The sequence below is a fragment of the Apostichopus japonicus genome, chromosome 20 (assembly GCF_037975245.1).
Source record: "Apostichopus japonicus isolate 1M-3 chromosome 20, ASM3797524v1, whole genome shotgun sequence".
NCBI lineage: Eukaryota > Metazoa > Echinodermata > Holothuroidea > Aspidochirotida > Stichopodidae > Apostichopus > Apostichopus japonicus.
Genome location: NC_092580.1, coordinates 14,835,510 through 14,856,458, shown reverse-complemented (window position 1 = coordinate 14,856,458; position 20,949 = coordinate 14,835,510). Strand labels below are relative to the sequence as shown.

At 36.5% G+C, this 20,949-nt stretch overlaps 1 protein-coding gene across 6 annotated transcripts in view; it reads left to right on the top strand.

Moving 5' to 3' along the window:
- Positions 1–122: 122 nt before the first annotated feature.
- The window catches only part of LOC139962107 (neural cell adhesion molecule L1-like), a 133,018-nt gene continuing 112,191 nt past the window's right edge, over positions 123–20,949 (top strand). For 2 of the 6 annotated variants that reach the window (XM_071962001.1, XM_071961998.1), the window contains exon 1: positions 127–446. The gene's annotated coding sequence lies outside the window, so the exon portion shown is untranslated. Of the gene's footprint in view, positions 479–20,949 lie in introns of all 6 variants that reach the window. The other 4 variants (XM_071961993.1, XM_071961994.1, XM_071961999.1 and 1 more) reach the window with 4 other exon arrangements.

Sequence of the window (20,949 nt, the reverse complement as noted above, 5' to 3'; positions counted from 1 at the left end):
AGGTCTGTACTATTATTGAAATGGGGAGGAAGAAATCAATTTACGCATCGTTCTCCACAACAGGTACACATAATAAACAATCGTGAATTTAATATTACACTTCTGACAATAGATGTGAACTATTATATTCGCAGCAAAGGATTTCATCGTACACGTAACAATTTTAATATACATTTTTATGTAAACTCGACCCTACTGTACCCTATCATTGCCATATAACGGTTACATCTTCTCTGCTGTCTGCTAGCCATAGGTACGGTACAAACTTTTTTAACAAAACGATCATATACACACAGTATAGTATATAACTAGCATTACTCTGCGTAATTTCAGCCGAAGTTAAGGGGCCAAACTTATGCAGGAGGCTAAATTGTTGGGAGTTGGACATCAGGTTCAGAGCCCTAGTAGATGGGAAGACGTTCACGAATTACTGGAATAAACTTGAGGTGATTGTCGCTTTCATTTGTGTAGGCCTGGCGTAAGTATGAAATATGTGCAATTGTGATTTCAGGCCTAAGTTAGGCATAACGCCCATATAACGTAAGTTTGCCCTAACGTTAGTTTACCTAACGGTGAATTTAAAGTCTGCGACTGAGTCTTAGCATAGACTAGTAAGTAGTACTAGTTATATCAATTTCACGAACATAAATTGACCTAATAATGCTATGTTTGAAGCCTTAGGATTATGCCTGTGCATTAGTTGAAAAGGTCTCCACCAAGCTATGAAAAGGTATGATGACAAAGGCCAAAGTTGAATTAGCCTAGGGCCTAGGCCATACTCCCATAGGCCATACTGGAATGTACTTTGACCATACGCCAAAGAAATATGCCAAGGTGAATGTGGTTTTGTTCTGTATTTGTACGCCACACTATCTAAGCGGAGCGCCACCATCGGTTGGCACGGAGCGTACAAAAAAAATTTTGGTCAATTATGCCTCCCAGATCGCAGGAAATGGCACTTCCCGGACCATATAACTTACATCTGTAATTACGGTATATTTGGAGGTTTCGTGTAATGAAAACTTGGGTGGAATCATCATGCGTAATGGGGATAGTAATATATTAGTACCACCCTGGAACACATCACATGACCCTCCATGCATGGTACGCGCGTATTTACTGTGTGAAAGTTTCTCCAGATTCATTAAACTCGATGGTCTGAACCATCTTGCGTCACTTGCACTGTTGCGGCTGAATTTTCCTCCACGCTTACGCGATAAGCCACGCCAACTGTCGTACTTTTCCCTGGGGCAGTGATGTACGCCGTACGCCAAATTTATTGGCGTACATTTCCATACGCCAAAGATCTTTGTGTGAAAGGTCGTACTTTCCAGTATGGCCCATAGGCCTATATCATTTTATGCCACTGACTTTAAAGGCCTAATGTAAGGCCTTACCTAACCAGTTACTCACTAACTGTTAGTAATGTTACTAGACTGTCAGTCTGACGCTAGCCGCTCATCGATCCATTTCAGCTTTATGACAATTAAACATACGCCCTAATGCCTGCTATTGCTAGGCCTTACCTCAAGAAAAAGAATAGGTCCTACTCCTAGTCCTAGGCTAGGCCCAGGCTTTAGAGTAGGGCCTTAACTTAAGGTAGACTCCAACTAGTCTGCTCCTACTACTAGTACTAGTTGGAGTATACTAGGTCCTACATTTGACTTGCTGACCAACAGAACTAGTATAGACTCTTATTAATTTAATCTATATCTATTTTATCGACTTGTCTATTGAGAGTGACAGCTCTTTTCTACACCTATAATTTGTGTTCAAATGCACTGTATCAGATGTTCCCCAATTTCTGACATAAACTCCGTTCCAGTGGAAATAGAAACAAATCCAGCCCCTACGTCTGTCTTTAACGTATAGGCTAGTGGCTAATACCATTGTGTGAGAATGTCTTCATAAAGATAAAATTACTTAATAAGATTAGAGCCTATGTTATCTTTTCCCACTATCTAACTTTCTAACTTACAGTTCAAGTGGAACATGAGAATGATGGAGTGGGCCGGGTGCCGGGGGGAGGGGGGGGGGTTACAGATTGGGTCATTTAAAGTACATCAAGAAATCGTCTGAATTAGAACTCAAGCATGCAAATGTGGTCACAGTATTCATTTAATAACAGGGTTATGATATAATGATAATTCAGAAAAAACTTCCCCATGTTTTAAATTACTTTAAAACTATGCAAGTGCCTCTTGAACTGAACCACAGGTGGTTTGCTGAATTCACTGGTATCACATGCCAGTGCTCACACAAGTACTGTGAAATTTCCAATAGACTTTCACAATGTGTTTTTGGAAATGAATGCATATGTGAAAGAAAGATGTGGTGTGTGGCTGAATGTGCAGTTGGATGTTCGGCTAGTGCTCAGACCTTGGGAAGTACGGCTATCCTTCACAGCTGATATAGCGTGAATGAAATTCACGTTTAATACTTACTTGACTTTTGCCATGCTGCAAATGTGATTTGGCTTCCTTGTCATCTGCTACCAATGGTAGTAAAGTGTTTGTCTGTTAACACAGAACTTGTAAATTGTGCATCAGATGAAACCAGACAATATCCTGAATAGATATTGTTAAAGGTCTCAAATGTTAATGATTATTCTGGAATATGTATTATATAACTTAGCTTGTGCTTAGCACAGCAGACTAGACTTGGGAAGTTTTGGAAGACATTTGGTATCATTTAGTATATGAGCTCATGTAAGATTCCTTGTTTCTCTTCACACAAGTTGTATATGAGCAGCAGTTGTTTTGTCAAATTTAAGATTTTGAATGGGATCAGATTTATTAAATAACATCTTTAGGAGATTAACAGTGGTATGGTGCACTTTTTGGAATTAATAACAGCAAGAGAGGCAATTTGAAATATTGGGAGTGGCTGACCCACATGGGTTAGAGGCACTACTCGACTCCCAGAAGGTGGATGCTATTCCAACCTAAGAGTATATAGGCTTTACTTGCCCATACCTAGCACATTAAATTGCCATATATGTAGGTGGAAATATTTCTCAAATTCTATCAACATTCCAACTGCTTGCTCCCACTGTTTACACAGAAGGACAGCAGCTTTCTTAGTGTTAATACCTGGTTTTGTAGTTCTTATAAATGATCTTTTCATAACATTGAAACCAGACTTGGCAATTCAGTGTTCTCCTTGGGGCAGTGGTTGAAGCAAACAATTGTCAAAACAGTAGAAGAAAACCCTTCTGTTCACAACCTAGTAAGTGGTATTATCAAAATATATTAGCAGGGTAGAGTCTGTCTCAGTTGAACAAAGAATCCTTTCTATTGCTGCTCTTATTTATATATTTGTGCCCCTTGTGGTTTTCTCCCTTGCTTTGTTATGTATCTGAAAATATTTATGAAGGCTAGATCATGTGCTTTTTTCAATACTCTATATAATACTACATAGGCTATATGAATCATCATGGACCTTTGACATTTAGGTGTACTTTACCAATCAAGATCCAAACTTGTATAGCAAAGATATTGTCAATAATAGGAAAAAGATCAACTTCTCAAACAGAGTCACGTTTTGTAGGTCCCACTGGTGGTATTTTAGATTTACTGTTGTTCACTAGGCATGTTTGTGATCATAGTTTCATAGTTACTTCTCTGGATAATTTTCTTGTGGAGGTGAACTCAAAATGCTACTTTAATTTTGAAGGCAATATCAATGTCTCAGAAAGTGTGGAAGCCTTTGTGTTACTTTTACTGGGAACATTGCCCGATAAAATCTATGTGAAGATAGTGCCAATGTACAGGTTATCATGGCTAAAACAAAGGGGTAGAAACTGGGTTACAAGTAACTAAGTGTTCTTGTTTTGCTTTGATATTCCTTAGGTACAGTATTTTGATTTCTTAACCTCTTTACTGTATTTAATGACTTAAGCAGTTGAATATGCATGATGGAAATGATAGTGAAAATGAAACAAAAACTGGTTACAGGATACATTTATGTTTCATTTTCAGTTTCATTTTAGAAAAAGGCAAATAAATGTTGAAAGAAAGGTCAAATAAAAACAAATGGGTACATAAGTTTACCTACTCTGCTCCTTATCTGTGAAAATAGTTACCAGATCATATTAGAATATGGAATAAACTTTCTTCATTTAAGAGTTACCTGAAGACTCATTTCTTCACTTTCACTTTTGATTGTGATTGACTTGTTTTGTTAAGCACCTACAGTAGTGCTGCTACCTCTTGTTATTGATGTGGGGCAATATAAGTCCACTGTATTATTATTACTATCATTGTTATCATTATTGTATTGTTCAGATAACAATACAGAAGATTTCACTCTACATCTAGGGAGCTGTTATTAAAACCAGTCTATCAAAGCTATTAAGTATGTTTATCAAGAGTATTGTATTTGATGTAACTTTACCTGGACAGAGAATGCAGTAGTGATGGGGCGTGGGAGGGGGAGGAGGGAGAGCATCAGGCCATTATTTGCCTTCAGTAAACTATAAAGAAGATCACAGTTTTAAGTTGAATTATAAAATTTACTTTATCAATTGTAATGTATTTAATTTCACCAGCTGACCAAAGCTTGAACCTACCGTACTCTGTTTTTCACTTAAAGTTAAGCTAGAACAATGAACAAGTAACAATGATAATTGAAAAGGTCTGACCAATTTATTGATCAGCCAGATTGGTATGACAGCATTGTTAATATTTCTAATTTCTAACCCAAAAGGAACTGTGTTTCAAATGCAGATTAATGTAACTTGAACAGTTAAGGTACTGCAGTTTAATGTGTAATTAATTGTAATAATGTCAAGACATGGGGAACAGTGTTCAGGTTAGATACAAAACTACTATAGTACTTATAGTCTAATCAAGATAATTATGTTGTTAAACCTCGATGACACACTGTAGATGACCTTTGTAGACAATAAACTAATCAAGCCAGAAAGAAATAGAGCGTGAAGACTGATTAAACCAATTGTAGAATCTGTGTCGCCAGAGCTAGTACAGTACTTACAACTTGCATTCATCAAATTTCAGAACTTGCTGACATTTCTTTAATAGTTTACTTTGTTGGAGAAAAATCTTTGTTGGTACTAGACTAAGTTTTGTTGAAAAAGGGGATGTTTGGGATGTGGAGGGGATACCCAACTGTAGCTGTTCTAGATATAACACGTTGACAGGGACCGTACGAAAGAAAGCTTAAAGGTGCAGACTGAACTATGTGTAAGTGAAAAAATGTCCATCCAATCTTTAATACTTGGTTAAGTCAGAAAACTGGAGCAATGTTTTGACAACATACAGTTCAGTTTGACAGATTAACACATATTCTCTTTCCAGAACATTTTTGGATACATTCAATCGACGTTCATTGCTTTGGAGAGACAGTGACATTGCAATAACAACTTCATAGTATCAACACTTTGTGGATTTCATCCACATCAGATTGAAAGAAAGTTTTCCCAGTAAGTCAAATACTGGGCAATTGGAAGGACTTGGTCAAACTTCTCTGGTGCAGTTATTTGGCCCCAAATTCCTATCCCTTAGGATTTGTAATGCAAATTTAGGACTTGTGTGTTTACAATCTTATATTTATTTTTATATATTTTTATGTGATGCCAGTGTACTAAGGAGTTATTAGTTTATCACTTTATTTATAGTATCTATAGGCTTGTGTCCCTTTAATTTAGAATTTGCTTAATAAATTATGCTAATATATTAAACCACACAGTATCATGAACCTTTCACTTATATTTTACTCAGCTCAGCTGACTAGTGTAGAGAAGTGGCAGTACACACACGCAGATGCTGTATCTTACAACGTCTGTGTATACCGTTATATTGGATAGGATATATTGCATAGGACAAGGTACCATCACGTTTTAGGTGAAATCAATTAACTTTTGATTAATTGGGGATTGTAGAAAAAAAAGTGCCGGCTGATTAATCCTTGACAAGTTCTGTATGAAGGAATTAAATTGTTATAGTATAGTGGTGACTAATACTATGTGACTTAATAGGCTTGATCATGCTAATTAACTTGATCTTAATGCATGCCGGCCCCAGTGTCAGTGAGTTGTATCTGGTGAGTAGGGTGGTCCACCAGTCAAAGTATTCAGTTTGGGTGAAGGGTATAAGGTCACTACTGCATGTAGTTCTTATCGATTTGTGGTTGCTTTTTATATTCACAATATGTGTGTTATGAAATTTCATGAGTGATGTGGCACATAAGAAGGGCCTTGCATTGTGCATTATGCACCAAGTGTCATGGGATAACTTTGCATTCCACTATTACACTTCTAAGGGGTGTTGTAGTACTCAGGAACAAGGTGGAACTAAATGAAGAAAGACAAAGAACTTGACAATTTCCTCTGGCTAGAGCATGTAGGGTTATATTTTCATAAATTAGTATCGTCTTGTATTGTGTTCAGTGTATCATAATCAAACCAATATCACCTTTGATCAAACACAGAGGCATAAAATACTTCCACCATCAGAGATTTATAGTTCCCTAGAACATTTTAGTCAAGATCCCTGGTATTCAAACTCATCATGGGCCCCTTTCGTAGGCCACAATATATGCCATGGGGGTCACCAAGCAACAATGTTTGAATACTGGGCATCTAGATTAATCTTCCTTTAATCTCATCATGGAATATTTCTGATGCTTGGAACTGTCAGTAAATTGCAAATAGAATATATTAGCAAGTTTATCAGCCCCAAATTTAGGGCATAATAAATGAAGTTCTATTAAGTCCATAATCATATGGATTGAACTTGATGCATTAATAACATATTGAGATAAGGTTTTGATGCTCATTCAAATTTCAAATTGCAGTCACTGATTCCAATGGTTGAATAAAAGTGGCCTTAAGTTATCTTTGTAGCTACAGCACCCACTAAAAGCCATTCACAAACTTTTGTACAACCTACTCTATTAGAATTTCACAAGGCAGGGAATAATGCAGTGCTCCAAGTTTGTATAGCACTTTTGAAGGCTCTGAAAGTTCCTTTACAAAAGACTATGGTACCTGTGTACAAAACCTGCCATATATGCACTTGCTTTTATAGCAATTTGCCCATCTTGCATAGCATTTTGCAATGCGATACCGAATAAATTATTCCGTACAAGGAAAATTTCCTGTTTTCTAACATTTAGCCTCATATGATGATAAGAAGGTAATAATAATGACGAGGTATCACTGGTTGTCACTATAAATTAAGAAGACATTGTAAGCTACTCTGAGTCAGTGAAGAATCTTGTCAAGTGTTGCCATAGTGATAAAATTAAGAGATTGTACATCAAGTGGCAAATCCATTATTGGTGAGAAAATATAGACAGATCGAAGCTTAAAAATATTGATTATTAATACGGTAGTATTTTGTTATTACCATTGTAGGGCTGTCTTAGTGGAAGACCATTTGTACTAACAGAATATTGCAATGCCTTGCAGTGATTGAATGTTTAGCATATAATTGATCGTGGTAGCAATGGAAAGAAGTCTTATATGTGCTGCATAATTCTGAAAAGCCTGTGAACAGGATGAAACACTATGAGTACACATTTTGTAGAAATTAGTCAACCAACAACAAAAAACAAAGAAATAACATCTTTTGCAAACATATAAACACAACAAAGACAACATATTTGGACATTTGAAGACATGTTAACTACATTATATTATCAACATTTAATAATTTAATAGTAATACGGCTTTGAGTATAGCATTTTTTCTATGTCGCCGTGTTGGACGAATCTAACCGTAATTGTAATTACCGACTTTGCGTCATAGTCATTGCGGACTTTGCAACCTTGCAAGATCGGTAAAGGTGAAACCAAAGTTTTCTTTTTTGGGAACCAAAAACAATGTGCAAGCAGTGGTCTTCTCTTTGTTAGGTTACACATGGCCTGGCCTTAGTATTTGCACTATTTGAAAGATTGGAGCTTCCAGTAAAGGAGATTGACAGGAAAACATAAAAGAAAAGGTATCTCAAAATTTGAAACATGAAAGAAAAGAATAACAGCCAAGTGATTATGCATGCAAATTTGTATCAACCACCCTAACTTTGCCATGTAATTGAGCTGTGCGAAATTTACGAAGAAAATTATACTGGAAGATGCTGACCAAATGCCTACTGTCTTTCTACAGTATTATGATGCCTTGCAGTTGAAACGTGCACCAGTGTGGAAAATATTCATATATGTGAGGAGGAGGCGGGCCACTAGGAAATTTCCCATTTGTGGAAAGAACTTGTGTTGTCTGTAGATCTATGAATCACACAGTCAATATCATATACTTAAAGCAGCATTTTGCATTTGGGCGCCGTTTTCTACTTTTTTGACATGTCCATCAAGTTTTTTACATATATCAATCACAAAACAGCAAACTAAGATATTAGCCAAGTTTTTCCCTGCCAACAATGTTAATTGGCGAGTAATTAAGGATTTTTGCAGATAATGAGAAAAGTGTCCACGACAAATTCCCCAGTTAAAATTAATCGCATACAGTTTCCGCAAACCCACTAGTTTGAATTCAACCAATCAGAGATGCAGGTTTAGTTATGAGCCGTTGCTAAAAATAGATTCAAGACTTTGCGTTGGTACAACCAGGGGTTGTTATGGAACTCCCTGGTACAACTGCCATATAGACTGTACACAAATCAAGCATGGTGTTGTATTACGTAGGCCTATTGGTCAATGACGTTCGTAGTGTTTAAATATTCATATTATGGGCGAGGTTTATTTGGATCCCAATGGAAAATATTTGGAGAAAAACAAAGTTGAAAGTTGCAAATTTTTCGACTTTTATGCCACCATTTGAATTTTGAAGTAAGATTTAAATAGATAAGCTAGTTATGTATGTCGTTATGGCATAGTGGAGTCAGTGATGTTGAGAAAAATCATAGAAAAGGATGCAAAATGCTGCTTTAAAATACTCTCAGTGAACAAAGAAAAAGTGAATATTTTAAATTTAAAAAAGATTGATGGCCAAGGTGGTGCTATTCATCTGTCAGTGAAAGGAGCCAAGCTGGATAAATAGAAGTGTATGTAAATCTTAAAGGGAAAATTATTCATGATGTCTATTTGATAAGGTGTTGAAAGTTTGCAGTCTGATCTCTGTTCAATACTGTGCTTTGTCTCCCACAGTTGCTGTACTCTGTTTAGTACCCCTACTGAAATCTTCATCAAACCGCCCACGATAGGAAATATGCTTTATTATACCCTTAGTACATGGTCTCTGCAAACAGCTTTGGATTAATGCATTTTCTTGTGCCGCCACAGACACCCCTTGTAGTACTGCCTCTCCTTAACTCTTTGTAGGGAATGATAGCTCATTATAATTTTTTATCAACATGACTGATTTGTAACATCTGCCATGTAAGGCTAAAGAGGCCATTTGAGCTAAAAGGGAAACTGTAAAAAGGAGACAAGAGGCAGTACTGTGTAATATTTTGGAGTGTTAGCTCAGTGGTTAACACCGGTGCCTTTCAATCATAAGGTCCCCGGTTCGAGTCACTCCCAGATTAATGTATGTCTCTCAACTACAGAGTTGTTGACAATTAACAATTCATAATCATGGACGTTAAATATGAATGTGAGAGACTGGCTTCGGTCAGCTTGCGGCTTTGATAAGCCAATTAGGCTTCTTCGCGAGTTCCTGCTTGCAGGAGGATCTAATATACATACATACATACATTGAGAGAGATAGACCACTAAATTATCAAGTGCACCATCAGTTTACATTTGAAGAAAGGAAATTTTAACTCAGTTTAGTAGTGTGTAATGTCATATTTTTGTCCCTTTTGTGCAGCTGGTAAGGTGAAATAACTTCTGTATACACTGGAAGTAAGTCAGTTACATATGAAATTGTTCATTTGTTCAGTAAATTCAATGTTAAATTCATCAAAGTGTGCCATGAGTGAACTAGTTTTAATGAAAGAGTTTCACTCACTTCATAATGTAATGAATTTCTTTCCTCTCGTACCCATAAATGCATACATGCCCACTTTAAATACCATAGTAATATTCGTGTGCGTTTTGTTATGATATACTGTACTTCATTAAACACTGTAAGCCAGCATATCAACCTGAATGTGGAGCCCATTATCTTCCTGACAACCATTCAAAAGAAGTACCAGTAAAAATCTTTCAATTAAATGATAATTTTCATTGTATTCAAATCTTACTATGTTTAAACATATCATTTGCATATGACTGTATAATTAACTCGGGTTTGTTTTAGTCATCTAGTAGTAAATGTTAATTACGTGTGTGTGTGATTAATTTGGATGCAAAGTAAAGCTTAATATAGCAATGATACTGTACATCTGTGAGAGAACATTTAGTAGCTTCTAGTGGAAGGCTGGTAGTACAAGTGTTCAGTATGAGTACTTTACAATGTATGTAGTGGTAGATAGATAAGTGGACTTAAAAAGAAAAATGCTCCAAATACAGACATGTACGAATGTCACAAATCCATTAGAACCAGTAGAAGTACATGTAACTATGTTAGATCACTAGTACATGTAAACATTACTCTGACTGGTGTGATGCACTCAGATTAAGGTTGTGCTTAACTTATAAACCTGCAACCTGCTGCTAAAATTTGACAGCAGTCAATTTACAAAAGGTTTTCTTTTATACAGAGCAGAAAACATTTTAGATTTACTTCACTCCTCTCTTACCACTCCACAATTGCACTTTCCTATCTACCTAACTACACATTTGGAAACGTTTTAGCACTGCACCCTCGCTCCCAGGGCCACGCCCACTAATTCCTCCTTCCGGATCTACCACCAGGAATTGTAGACTACACGTAATTTTTCGCGAAATTTACGTTTGTGATTTTACGACCATTTTTCACGATTTTGGAATCATCCTTGGATAATTCAGTTACTGAGACCTTCTTTTGTTGCTGTACCAAGAAGAACTCATAAGTATCCTTTTATTTACGTAAAATTTATGATTGCAGGTTTCTCTCCGTCCATGTGTTATGTTATGTTATAGGTTCACAGCAGTCAATTTACCAAAGGTTTTCTTTATACAGAGCAGAAAACATTTCAGTTCTCAAGCAAGCAGTTGGTTTTAGAGTAATCTCTATGTTTGTAGTTGAATTGCACCTGGGACCTGACATTATACTTGCAGTCCATTTTGTTGTAATAGAGCAAAAAATGAGCTTTTGCCAATGACAGTTGGCTGTGATTTCTTTTCCAGATGTTTTCACTATTAAAATTATAGCCTTTTGAGTGAGTTATCATCAACCTGGGATTTGAATCACTCAACTGTAAAGTGTGCTGGAGAACTGATAAAGGTCTCTTATAGGAGTCAGTGAAAACCCCCCTTGGTCTTGGTTGATCTTTTACCCTTTGACACTGTACACTTCCTTTCTCACTGAACCATGCTACCATATAAACCCTTTGCCACATCCTACTAATACCTACCTGTATGTGACACTTGAACTACTTTACTATTGATACTGGCTAGAGTTAGAGGACAAGGGGGGGGGGGGGGATTTTACTGTTGGGTAAAGGATTGGGCTGATTGGCACATGACCATATAGTGGAAATGGTATGAAATGTCGGAGATGTGAAGTGGATGGGTGTGGGAGGGGATAGGGGCCATAAACTAGAGTGCAAAATGTTTTAATGATCAAATTGAAAGTTTGTAAGTGAGGATGGGTTTGGAATTTACTCCAATCAGTTTGTGTTCTAGATAGGAATACTTCCAATAGAATAGTAAACTGAGAGTTGTGGCCTTGCTTTTAGGTTTGTGATAAGCAACCAAGCATAGAGAAAATGTTATTACTTATGAACTATTCTCCAACAGTTATTGCAATGTTTGCCCAGTTTCCAGTTGTTTGATTCAAGAAATGGAAAGTGCATGACCAATGTAACAATGTATCTTTTTGGATCATAAACTGTCATGTAATTCAATTTTTTAATGCCTTTAGGTAGACTTTGTGTTACAGGACTCGTAAGTTGAGAGAACTTTACAAATCTTGAAACATATGCATTGTACAAAGGAGACTGTAAATTGTGAGTAATGACAAACACTGTCAGTTGCATTCACTGGGCCGACAGTATTAAACCTTGGATCTCGTTCACATTTGATTACATCTGCCATATATTTCAACCTCACTCAGGCATACCGTAGTGTGTACCACAGTCAGTGGTACGTTAATTCATCTGGCTAATTTATCGCGTTCCTCTCGACTCGTTAATGTTTGAGGGATCGCTAGTTCTGTAGCTCTGGCCGTTATGAAATTCTGGGTAGCAACAAATTTATTTACAGTACGGATTGTTGGAATTGAATGATGCTTGTGTACATGTATCTGTTTGCTCCCCTTGGAACTTGCCATGGCAACGGTAAAAGATCCCATCATGCAAACCCTTTGCATCATCTAATTTATGACGGCAGCATGAATCACTTGCAGCAGCGGGGGTGTCGCAAGCAGGCAAAAATTCTTATTCATTACAAGTGATGAATCGGTTTGCAAGCAGCACTTGACGCCAGTATTCTGTTAATACTAAAGTAAAGAAACATTTTTAGTTTACAAAGTTATTAATAATGGATGCAAGGCACACTATTTATGTAGCACTAGCATTAACTGTACATACTGAACTAAAGTGTATCAACTATGTTACCTATAGATTTCTTGAAAAAAATTGTCATAATCCCTTTTGAGTGAATAATCGGCAAAAAATTATGATGATGAGATGTAAGGTGTGTCAAATAGGTTTTTATGCTTTGTATGTCTATTTGCTTTTTTGTCCAATTCTGTGAACTTCCTTACCTAGAAAAACATTCGCATGTAATGAGCATAATAGTGAACTTATAATTGTGGATATGTTCAGTATTTAAATAATGATGCAGATAATTAAAAAAGAAATTTTCCATTAAGAAGTTTTCACTGAAATTAAACACAATTTGAATAAAGGGCAAGCAATTTGTTTTGTATTACATAAAGATTATAGGGTACCTTGATTTAATCCTCTTTTCTCTCATCTGTCACAGTTAATGAACTTATGCACTTTTCCTTCTACTAACACGTTAACTACATTAGTAAATTGGTAACATTTAGTACTGTGCCAACCAATTGACTTTCCCGTGACCCATGTATGGGTCACTGCTCAAATTCTTTTCTGAATTGTTATAGGAGGTTTTTATGCTTTGTATGTCTATTTGCTTTTTTTGTCAAATTCAGTGAACTTTCTTAGTGTGCTGCTAGTACTGTGTAGAGCTGCTAGTACTGTGCTGAATATAAAAGTTTGAACAATTTTTGCTTTCAGAGTATGCATATAATGTGCAGTAAATATTAACTTGATAAACCTAAGTCAATAGTGATTTCTTTTTATAAAATAGATAAAACGTTTCTCACTAAGTTTGATGTAGAACAGAAATCTACGGTCCAATGACTTGGTATTGACGTAAATCCTCAGACTAGTCTTCCATTGAAAATTGTATTGTTTTCAATTTCAAACTTAGCATGATAGTTATCTGGATTGTCCTTTTAGTCACAAAGATGCTGATCTTGCCAACAATAGGTTTATTCATGCTACATGTGATATATCAATAACTTTTATCTGTACAAGTTACACACTGCAATACCGTTATTAGTTTGGGAGAGATAACCCTTCACACATTGAAGATTCAAAGTCAATTAAGAGTGACTGGATTGACCTAGTTTAATACACTTACTTTTATTTGATTAGTTATCCTCCCAGGAGGGTGGTATAGCCAGGTCTGGGGAATCCTCACAGTATAGTATCATAGTCAGCTCTCCCCTCCTGGCTTTTGCAATTTTTGTTGTTGTAATTATGGTAAATGCTTCCGAGCTGTTAATTATTTGCTTTGCTTCTTCTACAACTCAAATTTGCTGTATTTGAATAGCTAGTATATTTTCCTAATATTTGGTTTTCTAACCTGCAGGAGCTGTGCTTCACATGATCAGGCTTGTCCCCTCTGACACACATTTTCATAACACAGTACATCAGCTCCTCAGAATTGATGCAGACTTCAACGGAAAACATGTCGCTTTTTTGGGTTCAAATAGAAAGCAAGGACAAATGGAGTGAATTCATTTCTACATGTCCCTTTAGTTGTGAAAGAACTAGAAATATTATCAATTGACTTGGAATGAGGAAATATCATCTAAATTTTCCTTGAGCATTACATATACTTCACGTTTCATGAAGCGCCTGTTGGGTGTCAACACTCAAGCTCCACACATGGCTAATCTTTTAAGCAGGTCTGCTCTTCTCCCTGCCCCCTCCCCCCTCCCCCTCCCCTCTCCTCATTACCCACCATAAAAGGTTTAAGAAGAGATGAGCAACATTGGGCAGTAACAAGTAATAGTCATGTTGCATGACATATATTAGCTGAAAATGCAAAGAAATATAGCTAGTGTGTGAGAAGCTTTGCAAAGTTTTACCTCGATTAGTATGTGCTAGACAGTGGACCACAGGTGGATGGATTCATATGATACCACTTCCATCATGTAACAGATGGACAGTGCGCTTGTATAAATGTATCACTTTTAATTTTCCCGTAAAGTATTAATATATAATTGCATTTCTGATATGGGAGTATGCACATCCCTAACTTATAACAGCTATGAATCATATTACAATAATATCAGTCTGGCTCATGAGATCAATTTCATGCCCACCCTTGTGCTAGACTATATCTTACTGATAACCATGCTCCCATGCTATGGATATATGTCAACATCATATGCTGAGGCAAACTCAGAGAAATCGACCCTTGATTAGATTTTAATGGCTCACATTGGTCCTGCTGAGTTTCCCCTATTTAAACTGTGCTCTATGTTCAATGGTTGATAGTGAATATAATATGAATGGAGTAACTGGTTATTAGTAGTGATTCACCGAAGAACTATGTAATGAATTCTCATTCCAATGATCTCTCATTATGAATGAATGAAGGACTCTCACTGAACGCTCATTAAGATGAACTCTCATTATAATGAACCCTTTTTACAGTGTGTGTACACATATTCAGTATTAACTTTCATCTATCCAGTCTATTAACATTTTGTCAACAATTTTACCACAGCTATATTGTCATGAACACAGGATTCTGCATCTCAGACACAAGATTTTAGCTGGGAAACGTCTTCAAATTGCTTACGTTTTTCTGGGGACACAACTCTTTTTCAGTGAAAACATTTTCCAAAACCAAGTACTCAAGCAAAAGAACTCAAAATTATTAAAAGCCCAGAGGTGATTGTTTGAAAACAATTAAAAGACTTTAAAAAAATCAGTTGGAAGTTAAATTCTTCCATACAGAGTTAAAATCATTTTTAATGCAGATACCTGAAACAGGGTCAAATTTAGTCATAAAATGACTGGTTCAAAAGTACAGCATATGCTTTTCCCGTCTGGAGACTTACTTTCTGTGGATGTTTGGTAAAGTACTTGACTACATTACAGCCATAATTCCCCTGTCATGATTACAATGTGGAAGTCATTATGAGTTTTCTTTCTGCACAATGTATCACTTCATAGCGTTTCCATTGGGCACAGGCCCATGTGTGTCAGCACGGGAATTCTGACTGCATTGTAGCGACAAAACTTGGATGTTTTAATATACATTTTTACTTTCTCTCTCAAGTTTGTCAATAAGTGAATTTTCAGAAGTAGTTCCTCTGTCAGAAACAATATTTAGTTTTCTTGAACAATCAGACACTGTTAATAACCAGAACTACAGTTCGAGCTGGAAGCTGAATGTCATTTCCTTTTAGTCTATATTCTTTGACATATATCTGCTTCAGTGTTTGACATTATCCAGAGAACTTTCATCACAGACAGGGCTCATGATATCGTTAAGGCCTCAAAGTGATGATTGTTATCACTGGCAAACAAGACAGAAAACAAAATAAACATACTGAAGATCCTCATAGTTCAGTTCAAGCTATTCCAAATTTTGCTTTGGCACTATGCATGAAGTTGACAAGTACATTCTTTGCTTACTTAAACATAACTCTCTCCCAAATTAAAATCAGGTAGACACTAGACAGCCCCCACAAGAAACCGCAAAGTTTGCATTATGTCTGATTGTAATATTTATCGAAGGAAACTTAAGATTCACTATTCTTCATAGTTCGGTTGAGCTATTTCAAATTTTGCATTGGCACTAGATGCATTAAGTTGACACACACATCCTAATGCTTACTTAAAACTTAAACATAAATCTTTCCCAAATTTAAAACAAATAGACAGCCTCCACAAGAAACATCCAAGTTTGCATTATGTCTGATTGTAATATCAAAGAGCTCATCAAAGGAAAGTTTAAGATTCACTATGGCCCAAATTTGCTCATGCTGAGATGCGTTTTGTCATCAAGAGTTATTCCTCTGTAGTCATCGTTTGCGGTAAGATGCGATGTCTGACAACAGATTCATCCATGTACAGTACAGTAGGTATAGACCTGTAGTCAACGACATACAGTAAGCATCACCATGCTCATCTTATAAATTGATGCAGGATGTTGCAAGGCAGTAAGAGGAGGAGGAGGAGGCCAGGAATGGATATGAGAGACGGGATGTAACTTCATCCGCTTGAATTATGGCGACTCCTCCATTCGTTGATGATGCAGGCAACTTGATTAGATGCAAAAGGGAGTCCCTTGATCATATACTAAAGAGTGTTTTGTAATAACAAAGTGACGAGTGATTTGTCCCAAATTTAGCAGCATGCAACAGCTCTGAGAATCATTAGAAAGTCAGAAATCACGATATTGATGAATTATTAAAAGCAAACTTCAGGGAGACCAGAGTAGAGATGCATGAAATGAATTTGGAAATTGAATTGTAGTCTGTATACACATAAGCAGGCGCACACTGGATAATTTGAATTCTCGTTGGGGATTTGTAATATCGGCTGAATCTGAGACACGCTCCAAGGAAAACTTTGTAGCTCTCTTTGAAGCTGAAGTTTGTGTCACATAATCTAGCTGTGAAAGCTATGTCCTATTTGCACATAATTGGATGTCATTCAATCAAACTATTTTGTCTTTGAAAATGTTCAGCTGATCTTAACATGTGAGTTATCAGCCATATACTGTACGTGGTCTTTTCGGTAACAAATCAGTTGCAAACCAAAAAGTGTTGGCAAACTCCAAGCAAAATGAGCACTTATTCAGATCCCATTCTTGCCACAGTTTTCTTTGCTCTCCTCGAATTTGTAACTTTCCAGTCAGTTTTCTATCGTTCATTTGTTCAGATATTCATAGTACGAACCAATCATTAAGCAGCTGCTGATTACCATAAATATTAATATTTGTAAATACAGGGATGTAAGTCTTCCGGATTTTTACGGAAATCCGGTTTTTTTTTTTAATTCCAATAAGTCTTCCGTATTTTTACGGAAATCCGTTTTTTTTTAAAATTCCAATAAAGTTCCACAAAATTGTTCGAATATCAAAGACACAACGCGGCAAAAATGCCTGGCCCGTTAATTGTAGCAAGCTAACTTCAATTTTCACTCATCGATCACTCAAAATACCATTTCCAGTTTCGCATCATCGCATTGCACTGTACAACATTGTGCCATGTGAATATAGTTGCGTACGTGCGAACTTCAAATCGCTATAGCTCATTTCTGTCGTTGAAAAACCTTGCCTAATTCATGTTGATTGGACTGCTAATTAATATCTTCGTAACTGCTGGTGCTCGACATAAGTTTTGGAATTAACGCTTGTGATATTTGTGAGCGGCGGAAATCTACGGGATACGCATATGAAAGTCGATATTTGTGATCGCATTCGAATGTGAGACTGTTTTTTATTCCGTAGTTCGCTGCGACGTATTCGTAACTTTGAGCTAGCCTAACATAACGATAGTGTGTAAGTAGTAAGAACTAGGGGTAAGATGTGTTAGCGCTAATACTTCTGAGCTAGCCTAACATAACGATAGTGTGTAAGTAGTCAGAGCTAGGAGTCGGATGTGTTAGGACGGCATTCACCTGGGGTCTCCGAATATTTTTTCCGGTTTTTCTTTTGGGCTGCACTTACATCCCTGTAAATACCAAAATGACATGCTATTTCCTCTTGCCCAAAAAAAGGTAACAAAATGCTATGAGCCCTTGTCAGTTTCATTGACTGCATGTAATTTATCATGGGAAAGTTTTAAATTTAGTTCACTTTAATAATAGGAAATAATAAATACCGTCACTATTAAAGGTGATTTACATTGTCATGAAAGGTAAATATTTCCTTGTGTGACCCCACTATGCTAATATTTTGCTTCTTTGGATATGTTATGGATTGATTGTTCTTGTTAAAAAATCAATGAATACAGCTCCAACAAATTTCACTCTTTCTTTAAAGATGTAATCCCATTCACAGAAGTTAAACTGCCTTTGTGATTGTCAAGGTCAGAACAACTGTGGGAACCTTTGCTGTTTGGGCTTCTCTGCTGACAGACCCCAGAGGACTTATCTAAACAAACCTTTAGTAACCTTAGGGCAAATCTTGTAATCTTGCCTTCACCTTATGCTCAGGACAACACTAACTGGTAGTCACTCAACTTGTCAGCTCCTCTTCTTAATATAACACAGTGCATGGGGAGGATTAATAGCCCTGCACTCCACTATGCTAATGGTATACTAGAGAGGAGAACTTCTTGATAATTGTACTATGCAATAAATTGCTCCCTGGTATATAAATAGTATCTTGGTTTCCACAGGGAATTGTTGCAACCCCCAGGTTTGATATTTCAAATCTTTCACTGAATTCAGAAATGGGACAGATTTTTCATGTATAGCTTACACTGCATGAACAATACAAACAAAAGAAATTGTAACTTTCTTAAAGGAAATATATATGGTAAACATGTTTTCATAAAACCCTTGAAGAAAAGAAGGAGGGGTTGGGGACAGACATAAAATGACTGCCTTACTACATTACAGTAAATGGGTAGTTGAATACACCCAAGTTGTTTTAGGCCTAGTACAGAGACATGTCTATATCAAATACATAGACATTAAGACATGTGTTCTGGTCCGTGATGTAGACGTTCGACCCATACCAATTACTATACGTATCTAGGCAGTGCTGCCTAATCAATACCATCTAAGATATGTGTGACTATGACATACTGTACGGTTGCCTCCTCGTATAGTATGTCATCTGCATAATCACCGGACCCCTCAATGAGTGATGTGTTCTGTGTCAGATGAAAGTTAATCATGCAGCACATGGCAAAAGGAGCTTAGTTATGAAAGAAGTACTGATGTTCATTCCATTTGATATCATCAAACAAACCTAGGTCACTCTTTATATTTCAATGAATTATGACCATAATTACATAACGTATTGTTGCACTGTATTAACAGTAATTTGCAAAGCCCACAATGTAAACGTCCAAGCCGTGTGTATGCCTTTAATCGAGTGGTACACTCCAAGCGAAATCATCCTCTCGGAAGAATTGTGCGAGGCATGTTCATAGATTATCACACAGTTTTGAAGGTGATGTTCTTCATGACATAATCCCAAGGTGATAAGGTGCATTCTTCATGATATCTACCTAGAGGAGTTGTTTTTCAAGACACCTTTGTTTTATTCAGTTTATTAACAAGTTAAGGTAAGTACAGTACATACTGTACAATAATTTAACTTTCACCCTGTGGAATGCTGGGACTCTAGTACTCTACTGTACATCGTAGAAGTTGTTTGTGATACCTTGCACTGGAAATGATTGGAAAAAGAAGCCAACTTGTACTAGTCATCATTAACCTCGCTATGTGATATGGGTCATGAAGAGCTCACACAAACAGCTAAAATATTTTTTATTTCATTTGAAAACTAAGGTTTTTAGTGATAAACCAGATATAATAGTAAGTCCATTCTAAAGATGACTTCATACATATTGACAAAATGGCAGCCCCTTGGTTGACAAAAGTTTTGAACCTAGATGTCCATCTGAACTGTTTATATCTATTTGAGGTAAATATTAGCACTTGATGAGTGTAATTTTGTCTCCTTTCAGTACCTAATCTTTCAAACTTATGTGAGATATCAAGATATTGGTCAATGGTAGCTTTATTTCTTACCTGTAGCTTCCTTTAATAAAGATGATTTTCTGTGGTTTCCTTCTTCTTTTGAACAAGGTTCAGAGTTCAGCAGCATAACTGAGATGTTTATTAGGTCATTGGCATCATGGCTTAAACTCCACAAATATTGAACTATAAGGAGGTTGTAAATAAGGAGGTTCCAATGAACAATTAAAGTTGTAACGATCAGGAGAATCCAACCTGATAAATTGGATCTTTCTAATTGTTTGTCCAGAATTTTTTAACCTTATGAAGTTTAATCCCAACTGTTTTTGTCATCATGTACATTTTGAAGCTGTCATTAAAGGAAGTAATCGACTCTCTTTCAAGGAAAGAGAAAACGGAAGTAGTTGGATGGTAATAGGAAAGAATCCAAGTTCTACTGTTTGTAGATTTTGAAGTTTATTGGGCTATTTGAGTGAAATCTTATAGATGACAATTTCCTTTGTATTTGTAATGCTATCATAAAAATTCAACAGGTTACATTAGTTCATTTCATCTATCTTTTGTTGCCCTTTTCGTAGGTCAGGAGAAGTATCTAAGATCAGTTACACAAACAACCTTGTCTGTGTCTGTTGCCTGTCTTTTGTATGAATAATGTTAAAAAATAGTTGGGGAGATTGCAAGCACATATATGTCAACACTTCTGGAAGAAAATGGAAAGTGGAACATTGTAGAGTGTGAGTGAAGTAATGAAAATTATAGTGCAGTCAAAAGCAGATACAGATTATTTGACAGTAAAATGGTGTGTGTATGTATCAGACTTGTCATACAATAGCATGGGTATGATGAGTACATGTAGAATTCCCCTCAATATGAGTGCTAGTATGAGTAGAAGGCTGCAACCAAGAGTACACTATAGGGAATTTTGCTTCCTGACCTTGAAAAATAGCTCCAC